Genomic DNA, 14,018 nt, shown 5'->3' on the forward strand with positions numbered 1-14,018 from the left:
ATTCAAAAACATTTATTTATTTATTTTTTACTTTTTTTTTTTTTTTAATACCTTTTGTTTGATGCGCTATGGTCGAATCTCTCATGCTGGTGCAGCGTTGCCTGACAAGGGCATTTAAAATCACACTAATGCAATGATTAAAATGATACATGACTTCTTGCTTTACTAAGTCACAACTTTGTGGATTATGTCATGACATATTCACTTTTCAAGTTCATCAACTCTACCTCTCAACATGTATGACGGATGTAAAAACCTGCCATGTGGAAAAAAAACAGATTTTAGTTTGGTTTGAACACGAAAAGAGGCTAAGGGGCTGCAGTAGTAAAAAGTGAAAGTACCCACTACTATTACATCAGTACCGGACCTTGTTGAAACCATGGTTAAAGCTCAGACAGGCAGTCAGGCAGCGTAATACAGAAAGTGGACCAAAGCGCATCAAACAATCTGTAATTAAAAAGGAAAAAAGAAAAATAGAATATATAAATATATATACATACAGATGGAGTCCGAATTATTAGCCCCCCTTTGAAATTTTTTTTCTGTTTCAAATATTTCCCAGATGTTGTTTAACAGAGCAAGGAAATTTTCACAGTATGTCTAATAGTATATTTTTTTCTGGAGAAAGTCTTATTTGTTTTATTTCGGCTTGAATAAAAGCTGTTTAAGCAATTACTTGCCTAATTACCCTAACCTGCCTAATTAACCTAGTTAAGCCTTTAAATGTCACTTTTAGCTGTATAGAAGTATCTTGAAAAAATATCTAGTAAAATATTATTTACTGTCATCATGGCAAAGATAAATCAGTTATTAGAAATGTGTTGCAAAAATCTTCTCTTCGTTAAACAGAAACTGGGGAAAAATAAACAGGGGGGCTAATAATTCTGACTTCAACTGTATATATTTTTTTATTAGACACACATCTGATGCTTGTATTTGCACCAGCCCCACGCTTACAACTTAATGCATTGGGTTAAATTAGGCTTTCCAGTCTCCGTGTTCAGTCGAGTACTTTCACTGTGTCTGTTCAGCTGAGGGAACGGAACCCACCATATGACATCATACACAGCGATATTCTAGGATGGTGGTGCGCTAAGTATAAAAGCTATAGTAAAACATGTCGTTTTCTTTTAAATGGTTACATTAATCGAGTTTGTGTAATATAATTTCATTAATGTGGAAGCCAATGTACAAAGTAATAAACTTGACTGAGTGCTTCACTTCTACTTTAAAGGTATGGTCACTTTAAACAAACTTCACCAAAATGTCATGGGCAATTGTGTGAACAGCTTAAATCCATTGCAAAATATTTGTTGGAAATTGATGTAACCACTTTGAAGAAACAATGCCCTAGCTTTTAAAGCTAAGGTGTCGTTTCTTCAAAATGGTTGTGTTGGTATGCTAATCGAGTATATATATTAAATTTATAGACCTCATTGAAGTGGAAATCAATTTACAAAATAATGTATACTTCGCTGACTGCTTCACTTCCACTTTAAACTTGGATGTGCTTTACTTTCTACTATACACATTTAAAAAATGCTAGATATATTGACCCTTTTCACACATTTTCAGGTTTCTCAGTAGTTGAAGTCGTCATGCAATGAATAAGAGAGTACAACAAATTATTTTTTTTTTACAATCCTGTTTGCTAAAATAGCAAAAAAAAAAAAAAAAAAAAAAACTCTTAAGACGATGTTATCAAGACTTTCAGAAAAAGGAAAAAAAATTGTGGAAGACTGATATTGACTGCCAGAAGAGAGAACAACGTCAAATTTAGAAACATTAGAAACACCTCGCATAAGCAGTAACTAGTATTTTGTAATTTGATGCAAAGATGATAATATACAAACGTAAATACAAATAAGTGTTCGTATGCTCTATTAAAAATGCTAATGATCATTAAGCGCATCATAACAGTGTTGTGAAAAGGGTCCATTATTTGAAATACTGAGACTTTGTCACATCACTTACAAATTGATACTCCTATTAGTTCAATTGCATATGTTGTTATTCTCATTTGTCAAATTAGATAAAAGCGTCTGATAAATAAAGAAATGTGCACTTATACTCCATCAAAGTGAGCCAATTGCAGTGGTTGCTCTTTGGCTGCCTGCTTGGTTTATATCCTATTGTATGAAACAATCACTTGACCTTGTTTCCTAGAGCATCTTATTCTCTCATGCCACAGTGACACATTTGATCTTTATTTAAGCTGATATGCTTGAGGTCAGAGTTGCTAGGACTGCTGCTATTATCGCAGTAGTGCACTGCAGCCTATTGCAATAATGCTAAGCAATTATTGATAAGTCATAGTGTTTAATTAGCAGTCCTAACAAAAGCCTCAATAGGGAGCTGTTCTAGTCATTACTTGGCATACGGTCTCATTCCTGGTGCATCACTGAGGTTTTGACTCACTTAAGGGGTGAACTCCAAAGCACAGAATTCACAGTGGGCTGTTTTGCATTAAGGTCTTGTCATGTTTTGTACCAGTTTTATGACTAACCATTAATCAAAAATTGTAAACACAGGGTAACACTTTAGTTTAAGTACCAATTCTCTCTGTTAACTACTGGCTTATTACTGGGCTATTATTTAGACATTGGCTGTTTATTAGTATGATCTTATTCTACATCCTTAATTCTATCCATTGCCTAAAACCAACTGCTACCTTACTATTAATAAGCAGCAAGTTAGTGACTTTTTTTTTTTTTTTTTTTAGCTAAAAGTTTTAGCAATAGTAAGGGCAACACATGTTCACTATTAACTATGATTTCTGCCACCAATAAACTGCAAATCTTTATTTTTTTTTTTAAGTTAAGTTGCTGTAAAAGTTAAGTTTAGGTCGTGGATAGTACTAGGGCTGAACAATATATCGTTTGAGCTTCGATATGTCAATGTGTGTATTCGGCTGTCACAATCCCGGATTAGATTGTTTATTAAGATTAAAAGATAAAGATATTATTAAAGACTATTTTAATATTATTGTATACTAAATTTTATTCAATAATTACCATGATATTTTAAGTTTGATTGTTTAATTTCAATATTTGAATACTAGACTTCCCAGAAAACTATAAAACAATTCAATTCATGTTTATTTCTTTAGCACTTTTACAGTGTAGATTGTGTCAAAGTCGCTTAACATAGAAGTTCTAGTAAAGTCCAGATTTTATGTTCAGTTTAGTTCAGTTCTGTGTAGTTTAAATCACTGCATCAGACAATCCATTGATAAGCAGCTCCACAAGTCCCAAACTAATCAAAGTGGTAAGGTAAAACCTTCACCAACTTACGAAGTGAAAGAAGACAAAAAAAAAAACTTAAGAGAAACCAGGCTCTTTTGGGCACGACCATTTTTCCTCTGGCCAATCTACCTAAATAGAGCTGCAGTCTAGGCGCTGGAGGCTGGAGAACATGGGATGTCTACTGTGGAGAAATGCAGGTATGAGTAGGTCACCTGCGGGTGATCAGGGTGGCCCAGTGCGGGGACTTGTCTGTGGTCTTTCAGGAATCAGTCTCATGCACTCCACTCCTCCATGAAAGCTGCTAGTTAAAAGTGAAAATCACTCCTCAAATCTTCTCCATACTGTCACAATCAATGAAAATTTACGAAATTACAATTTCAGCTAAATGTTGATTTTGTACCTCCACCAAAGCTTCTCTTTAATCTAGCTTTATATTGCAGTTGAAGTGCTATGTTTTAAAAAGACACTGACCTTTTTTTTCTTGGCCCAGAGAGCTAAAGAATGTTGGATAAAACACAATGCTCATCACCGTCACTTAATAGCCAGCTGTCCAATCACTGTGGTGGAGGGGCTGGGCAGAAACCATCAGTTAAAACTCTGTAGCTTCTGCAGCAATATACAGTGTACAGTACATAATCTGCAATACTATGTGCTGAATCCAGCTGTACATTTCCTGTGTTTACAGTCAACTAGAGACCAAGGCCTTGACAAAATCCCCTTTGGAGCGTCTCAGGAGATCTGAGAACTCCCTCAGCTACCATCGACCTCGTTATAAAATAGACAGCTGTTTCAGTCAACTTTTCAAAACAAAATATTCCTTTAGAATGCACATGATATTGAATACATTTTCAAAAATTACTGTCTGTTCGTAAAGTGTGGACTGAGATGGCTTTTAAATACGCAGCATCTTAATCTACAAAGTTGCAGTTTAAAGATTTGATTTTACTAAATGCTTTTAAAGAGTATAAATGATTTAGAAACTGAAACACAGGCTTGTAGATGTTTTGAATAGTTTGTCATTGTGATTCATGTTAACTGTTGTTTCTTGTTTGTTAGACCCATGTGACGTGTATTGCCTAATCTTGGCCTGGACGCTCTTGTAAAAGAGATTTTTAATCTCAATGTGGGTTTCCTGGTAAAATAAAGATCATAATAATAAAAATAGCAACTCACACTTTCTTCAAAGCTTTTGCAAACGTTTTAAAGCTGCACATCAATAACTGACAGCTGTCAAACAGATTTCACTATCAAGCCTTGTATTTACACAGTTACGCTGTTTTCTCAGACACATTGGACCTCGGGACGTTTCTCTGAAGTTGCTGTGTTAAAGGACACCTACTTTTAAGTTGATCTGACTTTAGCGCTGACCTGATTAGTTCTCTTGTAACTGCGTAACTCTTTATTTAGGGAATGTTTAGGTATGATAAATGCCCTCAATCAATAAATAGCTCTCCAGACCCCAGTGTGCGGTTTTGACTCGCCTCATAAATACCTCCTCTAATGAGCGAAGGAGAGAAATTTCTCATTAACAGACTGAAGGTTGAGCCTGCTTAATTTAACAGCTTTACTGTTGGTTACTGTGATAATTACAGCCCTGCTTCACTTTGATCTCGCCAGACAATGTTTCCCAGATTCTCCAACTCATCAGAGAAACAGCTGCTATATCAGAGAGACCCTCTCTATGGCAGCGAAATGAGAGACAGCTCCTCCATCACATGACATACTCTCTGAAGTCTAGATTTACAACTGGGGCCTTTGTTGAACACAATATGCGTGATTCCTGTGAGATTTCAGAGGGAAACCGCGTGCCGAAGCTTAAAGGCATAGTTCACCAACAAATGAAAGTTCTGTCATCATTTACTCACCTGATTGCTGGAGTAGCTCTTTTATGAGGTAACTGAATGTTGTTGATCACCAAAGATTGCAAAAAGCTCCATAAAAGCACCTTATATGGCTGGCATGCTGTATTTTACTTGTACATTTTAGTCTGTTGCTAGCAGTGTTGTTCTAGTTACTGAAAAATAGTAACTAGTTACAGTGACTAGTTACTTAAATTAAAATGTGACTCAATTACTTTATCGATTACACCAAAAAGTAATGTATTACTGCTAAAAGTAATTTTTGAGTTACTTTTCCAAAAAACATTTTTCATGTTCAACATTTTCTTTCAACATCTGGAAAGTATTCATAGTGCTTCACTTTTTCCACATTTTTTATGTTACAACCTTATTACAAAATGGATTAAATTGATTTATTTCCTCAAAATTCTACACATAATACCCCATAATGACAATGTGAAAAAAGGTTTTTTGAAATTGTTGCAAATTATTACAAATAAATATCAGAAAAATCACATGTACAGTACATATGTGTTCACAGCCTTTGCTTAATACTTTGTTGATGTACCTTTGGCAGCGATTACAGCCTCAAGTGTTTTTGAATATGATGCCACAACTTGGCACACCTGTTTTGGCGAATTTTTGCTCATTCCTCTTTGCAGTACCTCTGAAGCTCTATCAGGTTGCATTGAAAGCAACGCTGTACAGCTATTTTCCGATCTCTCCAGAAATGTTCAATAGAATTTAGATTTGGGCTCTGATTGGGCCACTCAAAGACATTCACAGAGTTGTTGTGAAGCCACTCCATTGATATTTTGGTGGTGTGCTTTGGGTCATTGTCCTGCTGGAAGATGAACCATCGCCCCAGTCTGAGTTCAAGAGCATTCTGAAGTAGGTTTTCATTCAGGATGTCTCTGTAGATTGTTGCACTCATCTTTCTCTCTATCCTGACTAGTCTTCCAGTTACTGCTGCTGAAAAACACCCCTACAGCATGATATTGCCACCACCATGCTTGCCTGTAGGGATGGTATTAGCCTGGTGACATGCTTTTTAGCTCAGACAGAGTGACCATCGGGTTTATTGATCACCTCCCTAACTAAGGCCCTTCTCCCCCGATCACTCAGCTTAGTTGGCCAGCCAGCTCTAGATAGAGTCCTGGTAGTTCCAAACATCTTCCACTTTCGGATGATGGAGTCCACTGTGCTCATTGGAGCTTTCAGAGCAGCAGAAATGTTTCTGTAACCTTCCCCAGCCTTGCGCCTCGAGACAATTCTATCTCATAGGTCTACAGACAATTGCTTTGTCTTCATGCTTGGTTCGTGCTTTGACATGCACCGTAAACCCTGCGACCTTATATAGACAGGTGTATGCTTTTTCAAATCATGTCCAATAAACTGAATTTACCACAGGTGATCTCCAATTAAGCTGCTGAAACATTTCAAGAATGATCAGTGGAAACAGAATGTACCTGAGCTCAATTTAGAGCTTCACGGCAAAAGCTGTGAATACTTGTGTACATGTGATTTTTCAGGTTTTGTTTTTTTTTATAAAAAATTAACAATATTTTTTTCACATTGTCATTATGGAGTATTATGTGTGGAATTTTCAAACTTCAGGATTAAAAAGTTTGTATTTAATCCTTAAACACGTTCCTTCAAAGCTTGAGTATAAAAAAGCGACAACAACAACAAACAAAAAACCTTTGAAATAATTTTATGAAAGTAATCTGAATTATCATTCAAAATCAATGTGGTGACCAAATTAGACCAATAGCACCAAAAAAACTGCTATTATAGACAACCATGCATTTTATGCATTCTAAACACAAAAGAAACATAACAACTGCTCAAAAATGAAATCTATGAGCAATTCTCAAATAAGAGCTGCACAATTAATCGTACAAAGTTTGCAATTTCCATTCGATCCCCTACACGTTCTTAATCCAGCATTTCTACGATTCTGTCAATCATATTTTTAAGTTCAGTAGAGATGCAATGGTGGCCGCACAAGTCTTCACATTGTTTTACATACGATGTTCAGCAACGTGGACACCTCCAAATGGTGTTGAAAGAGTCACATGCTGTATTTATAAGATATAATTCACCTTAAAAATGTAATTTCTGTCTTCATGTAATGTATTTGCAACCACAAAATCCCACGTGACGTGAGCTGAGCATCAGCTGTTACCACAGGGAGGGCGGGCGCGCGAAATGCAAAAATATCCGCCCAGTCTTCTGTATTCACAAAAATCACGTCAGTGACAGATTTTAAGCAGAAAATTAAGGATTGTACGCATATGTCTCAAACACCATAATTCAACAATTCAGAATTATCATCAGCATTAATGACCAGGACAAATTCAAACCCCACACAGAAACGCCAATTGACCCAGCGGAGGTTTGAACCAGTGACTGTCTTGCTGTGAGGCGACAGCTCTTACCACTGCGCCACCTGTTTCCTCTTCACCATTCTCTATCATTAACATGTTTCTGACACATGACACTCAAAAGTTGTAAGTACATATTATTGTTAGTCAATATTACTTGAATCTCTTTAGTTTAACTACTTAATGTGCTAAAAAGGATTACTTGTTAAAATATTGTAAGGTGAACAAGCTTATTACTAGTAAGTTAACTGCACTTTATCTTATTATTGAGAACAGCTTTTTTTTTTTTTTTTTTTTACAGTATACAGGTTTAAAATGAAACAAGTGAATGGTGGCAAGTTTAATGTTTTCAGGTGATCTATTTCTTAATCCTCAAGAGCAGAGATTGAGAACACACATCTGTGGATTTAGAAGCTATGTTGATCACCAAACACTCCAACACTGTGTTTATGCGCAGACATACTTTCTTCTTGGTTCTACCCCTATCTGGATAATCGCTGCTCCTCTTTTTACTTCTTTAAAGCTACCTGAGTTCACTCCCTAGGGTCTCTAGACCTGAACAAGTACTGAGGCAGGAGTATCTGCATAAGCTTTGATGCTCAGTTTCATATTCTCTAGCATTAAAAATGTGCATATTATAACAGGCTCCTTTTCCCTGGCCTCTCTGTTCTGATATTATACACCAAACTGAAGATGGAGATCTTTAAGCACACCTTCCATCATGATCTAAAAAACTTGATGCAAAATCAGATCTTCTTCTTCTTTATTTTCCTATAAAGTTGGCCTTCCTTGCTTAGTTTTCCTTACTTGTTCCAGTTATATTTTTAGGGTTTTTGTTATCTGCACACCAATAATAGTAACTGTAACTAATGGTAATCCATGTTTTGTCCACTGTTAAGTTTTACTGGGTCAGTTTGCGTTTCTGTGTGGAGTTTGCATGTTCATGTGTTGGCGTGGGTTTCCCCCGGGTTCTCCAGTTTCCCCCTGAAGTCCAAAGACATGTGGTATAGGTGAATTGGGTGAGCTAAATTAGCCGTAGTTTATGTGTGTGATTGTGTATGGATGTTTCCCAGTGATGGGTTGCAGCTGTAAGGACATCCATAAAACATATGCTGGATAAGTTGGCGGTTCATGTCACAACCCCAGATTAATAAAGGGACTAAGCTGAAAAGAAAATTAATGAATAAATGTGGTTATACTGTATGTATACAAACATACAAAACTGTGTACAGTTTTACTTTCTGAAAAAAAAACTCTGTGTGATTTAAAAGCTTTTTGATAAATGAGGACATCAGCAACGTCTTCGTATATCATCACCTTCTTTTAATTCCTGTGTCATTATACAGATTTGTGTCCTGAAATGTCACAAAAACATGTACACACAAAACTTCATCCAGATTAACATGGGTAGATCATTTTACTGTGGTGAGCCATAATAAAGAAGCGAACAAGCCAAAGGAAAGCTGTATAACTCCTTATTTTTCCATCTACACTTTTCTGAGTGGCTTATTTTTCACTCCCAGAAGTCCCATAACTGATTCAGGATATGTGCTAGGGCTTCCCCTACTGTAATATTACCTAAAACATGGATTACCATAATAATTTGTCAATGGCTGGGAAGCTTTGTCTCCTAATTGACAAGATATCCCATCATGGTGGTGAAAGCATTTAAAAAATAATGCTAATTAATGAATGAAGCATTGATGATACTTCTGTGCTGATACAGAGAAGCAGAGAGGGAAAAAGTGCAGAGAAATTTGGAAAGGAGGGCATAGTGATGAAATGAGGGAGGGATGCTGTTATGGGAGTTGGCTGAAGGTAGAGCATTACAGTCTTCTCTACTCCTGTGACCTACTTAATGAATACAAATGTCACACCAAACAGCAAAAGGTCATTTAAAGGTTCTATAAGGTGACTCACGTAGACTTAGCCTCTGGTCACAGTGTCTCACACTTTCATTACGGTTTCTTGGCCATGTTCATAAACCCGCTGATCGCATCATCTGGGTGACTGCCATTATTCGAAGACCAATCTTCTACGCTGCCTATGCATTTTCACTCCTTTATTTAAGAAGCTAATAAGCTGAAATGACCCATCTAAATTCATAATTGTTGCATTTGGCCCCCTCCTACTGTGGAGGTTCATGCAACATCAACCCAAGTGCTGAGAGTCTTTTTGACTGTCGCAGTCACTTCCTTTCCAACACTTCACCGTAGAGGTGACACACACTGAGTTGCCCTTGGCGACTGCATTCCGTGGGTCAGAGTTCAATACCTTGATTTACAGCATCCTGTCTGGTCGGCTCTGCGGAAATGAGGCTCCTCACCGCAGTGTCTTCAAGAAAAAAAAAATCACTGCCACGAGAAATTATGACGCATCGTTATCTTTTGAGTCCTGCAACATTTCCATGAAATTTTCAACCTTCTTTTCCTGGAGCATCCAGAAATTTTTATTGCACATATTATTTAGCAGTAAGATATGGCTTTGAAGATGTAATTGGAAAAAAAAAAAGTTTTATCAAATGATTTTTATTTTGTATTATTTATTTTTTCCTTATCAAGTGTTTTTGAGCTTAAAAAAAGGAAAGACACAGTGCAAGTGCTGCAAAGTGATTTCATCTGGTATTATTGTGTGCAGTCATTATTGAGAAGTCTCAGGTTCCAAGTCTTTTAGCCAACACAGGCTCATTGTGGATGCGTACTTCTGTCTACATTTCTGCAGAGCACAAATTATGTAGCCAGAGGCACGTATGGCTGCATTTCATCTTTAAAATGAATGCTATGGGGTGGTATGATGCCGTCAACGGCTTCTGTTTCATTTAGCGCTCCCGCCAACTGCTTACCTCCATGTGGGTGAAATTTCCGATGCTACTTGTTTGTCTTCTAGCAGCTCATCGCATACACTGATGGACCTGAGACATAGCTGACCGCGACAATGGGGTTTTAGTCTGGCGAAGAACGGTTCCAGAAATCAATTAAAACAAAAGCATAAAAAATAAACAACAGGGTGAAAACGTGTTGAAATCACACTTCTGCAGCTGCATTTCTTTTTCTAGATTGCTTTTGAAAACATTTTTGGTTGGGGAAGGGGGCAGATGGGTCAGTCAGGACTGCAAGCTGGCCTGGGGTGCGTTTCTCAGATAACGTCATGACTCACAGCTGAACTATCATAGTATGATGCATCGTTTGGGAAAAAGATGATGTACTGACGAGTCTTTCCCAAAACCGTAGTTGCTTTTTTTGCAGATCCATTGTTTGAAGAATGTTAGTTATCATGTAAAATAGCCATAACAGTTGCCTTGAACCGGCCCAAAGCACGCTTGTCCCCCCCTCCCCTCACCCCCGACGGCCCGAACTCGCATTACATTTGAGCCTAGGCATGTTTGCGTCATGTTTGGCTCTTCCAACCGGGCCAGGACTGGCCAAGTGAACCGTGCCTGAGCCTGATTCAGTGCACTTACACTTCTTAAACGATCTGGGAAACGGGCATGGTTCGGAAAGCATAGTGTGAGTAGGCCCTAAACACGGTGGAGTAACAACCGCCAACTTATCCAGCATATGTTTTACGCAGCTAATGCCCTTCCAGCTGCAACCCATCTCTGGGAAACATCCATACACACTCATTCACTCACATACACTACGGACAATTTAGCCTACCCAATTCACCTGTACCGCATGTCTTTGGACTTGTGGGGGAAACGGGGGCACCCGGAGGAAACCCACGCAAGCATGGGGAGAAGATGCAAACTCCTCACAGAAACGCCAACTAACACAGCCGAGGCTCGAACCAGCAACCTTCGTGCTGTGAGGCAAGAGCACTACCTACTGTGCCACCGCTTCTACACAAATTTTTTTAACATTCTTAATAATCATAATAAGAATAATAATAATAACTTATTATTATTATTATTATTATTATTACAAATGTATTATTATTAAGTAGGAATTTTAATTATTTATTTTTTATTTATTTTTTTAAAAGTCTACTTTTACAATTTGACACATTCAAACCACTGCAGAAATGTTCTAACCAACAGGCCCATGTCATATACAGTACAGATACGTTTCTTAATAAATAACCTATAAATTAAAAGCATTTACGTACGCTATATATTTTGGTTTCACAAGCTTTGGAGATGTAACATAAATTCTTTTTTAAATATTAGGTTATCTATAGCGTCCATCTTGAAGCATGGCTGTGTTCAGAATGACATAAATGTTTTCAAAATGCATTGTGAAGGGAGCACAGTTGTCAATTTAAAGATCGCTAAAACTAAACTGTAAAAATACTCTGAAGCAAATTAAGAGATGATTTTAATATTTTTTAAACATTCCAAGTTTAATTGTTAGTAAGTTTGAAAGGAATAGGGCATATGGGGGGATAACTGGGAATAGAACACAACCAGAACTATGAATCTAACTATAGCTCTAGAGGTGTAGTTGTGTAGTACGTACACATTTGCGACGCAGTTTGTGAATGTTCGTTGGAACGATGGACTTGGGAAACGGCAAATCAACGACCTATGTTTGTAACAACGCAACATGCGACCTTAGTTGGCTGACGATGGTTTTCAGAAATGCACCCCTGGCTGGCTAAAGTTTATATTGCACCCTCTGGTGAATTTGTGCGAGAAAAATGAACGTGCAAGAGAAATTTAAGATCATCAAAAAAGAGTACACAGTGGCCTCTGGTGGATTTTTAAAAACAAAAACTGCAAACAAACATACCTCCAGTTTCGTCTTTCGCTCTCCCCAGAAATGTAGACCTGGGTATGTACGATATTGTATTTGTATGCAAGCAAAAGTGATTCAGATTTGACAGCTACTGAATAACTTAATTCTGCTTGTTTGCGGGCGCGCGCACACACACACACGCACACACACACAAAAATCATGATTATTTTTTTTGCCTCAGAAAGCTTGAACTATACTTATTCATAATCATACTGACTGATATTTTTGTTTTTGTTCTTTTTGGAGCTTGACAGTCCTCATTTCCATTCACTTTCATCGTTTAGAAAAAGCTGCTGGGTTATGCTGTAAAATGTATTCCTGTTCCGCAGCATTTATGAGAGCTACTGCTTTATTCACGCAGTGATTTACATTGAAATGGTTGAGTCAGAGAGTAGATTTTGGTTCTGTATTCTCTCGTCTTTCTGATGTGGGATGCTTTTCTTATTGATCAGTCCACATCTGCGTGTACGGGCAAGCCTGTAGTTTTGAAATTGGAATAGATTTTTCCCCTTCCCCATTGATTGGCTCAGGTGACAGCTAATTACTCAAGAGTGTGTTTGTGCGTGTGTTATGCAGAGTTGATATTATTTCACGTGGTTCTATTGTTACGTTCCTCTAGTTGACTGACATGTTTTAACATCTGTTGTATTGTTCCAGAGCAGTCTTTTTACAGGCACATGTGCATGGGGTGTTACTATGTATTGGCATGTTTGTGTTTTCATTTCCTCTGGTTAATATTTTGTTGCTGTGGTCATCACACGATAAGATACTGCAGGTGTAAGTGTGTGTGTTCAAAAACTGTGCATCTGCTAGTCTAGTGTAAAGCCCAGTCTCTTTTGAACGAGGAATTAAAAAAATATATGTTGTTATAAAGATATGTATCTCTGAAAATATCTTCTCTACTGAGAGAAAGAACTGACCTTTCGTTTAAACACACACACTCGTATACATCCAAACAACAATGATAAGATCTAACCTCTTCATAAGAAGTAAAGGACAATATCAATGAAAACAGCTAAAAATACATTTTAAAAAATAGTTTGGACAGAGTTGGTGTGACAGAAATTGAGAATAATTTATCCATGCACATTATTTTTCTCATTTTTAATTCAATTGTAATAATCAATTGTGCTGACTTCTTTCTGCTAGATATCTTTAATCATTGTGTTGTCTTAAACTCCACCCCTTTTTCACATCCATATCTGCCTCTGTCTAGTTTACAACTAAATGATAGAACCAAGTCACTGCCTTCAAATATTTTCAATAGTCCTTTCCCTTCTGATGCACTTTACAAGACAAAAGGCACTACTTCTGCATTTAAAAGCATATGCAAATACTAAATCTGGTGTCCTTTGCAATTTCATTTTTTATCAACTGCTGTCAAGATACTTTTTCATTGTTTGACATGTGCTTTAAAATGAATTTTTTGACCACTAATGACCACTAGTGGTACGGTACGGTAAGGGTCACCTTTATCAGGTTTGCTTTTCCACTGCCAAAAGAGTACCAATGGTCAGTCTATGTCATTCTTGCTTGAGGAAATGTCAAAGTAAAGCTGTATGGTTCATTCACATATCATATGAGAAGCACGTCTAACAAAACAGAGGCTTTTTACGCATAAATACTTGAGTATAAATGTTCATTACTAACCTTTCTTTGAACAGGATTTGATTATAACTGCTGCTGATCAATGATCAGTGTGAAATAGCCTACTGTAACGTTTGCAGTTATATAATATAGATAAATAAATGCAACGTATATGAACACATACAGACCCTTACGGTCTTCGATAGGTTACCAATTAAAAAAACTACC

General features: G+C 37.1%; 1 protein-coding gene across 8 annotated transcripts in view; it reads left to right on the top strand.

Moving 5' to 3' along the window:
* znf438 (zinc finger protein 438) overlaps positions 1-14,018 on the top strand; it is a 118,044-nt gene that overhangs the window by 64,402 nt on the left and 39,624 nt on the right.

This window comes from Danio rerio, chromosome 12 (genome assembly GCF_049306965.1).
Source record: "Danio rerio strain Tuebingen ecotype United States chromosome 12, GRCz12tu, whole genome shotgun sequence".
NCBI classification, from domain to species: Eukaryota; Metazoa; Chordata; class Actinopteri; order Cypriniformes; family Danionidae; genus Danio; species Danio rerio.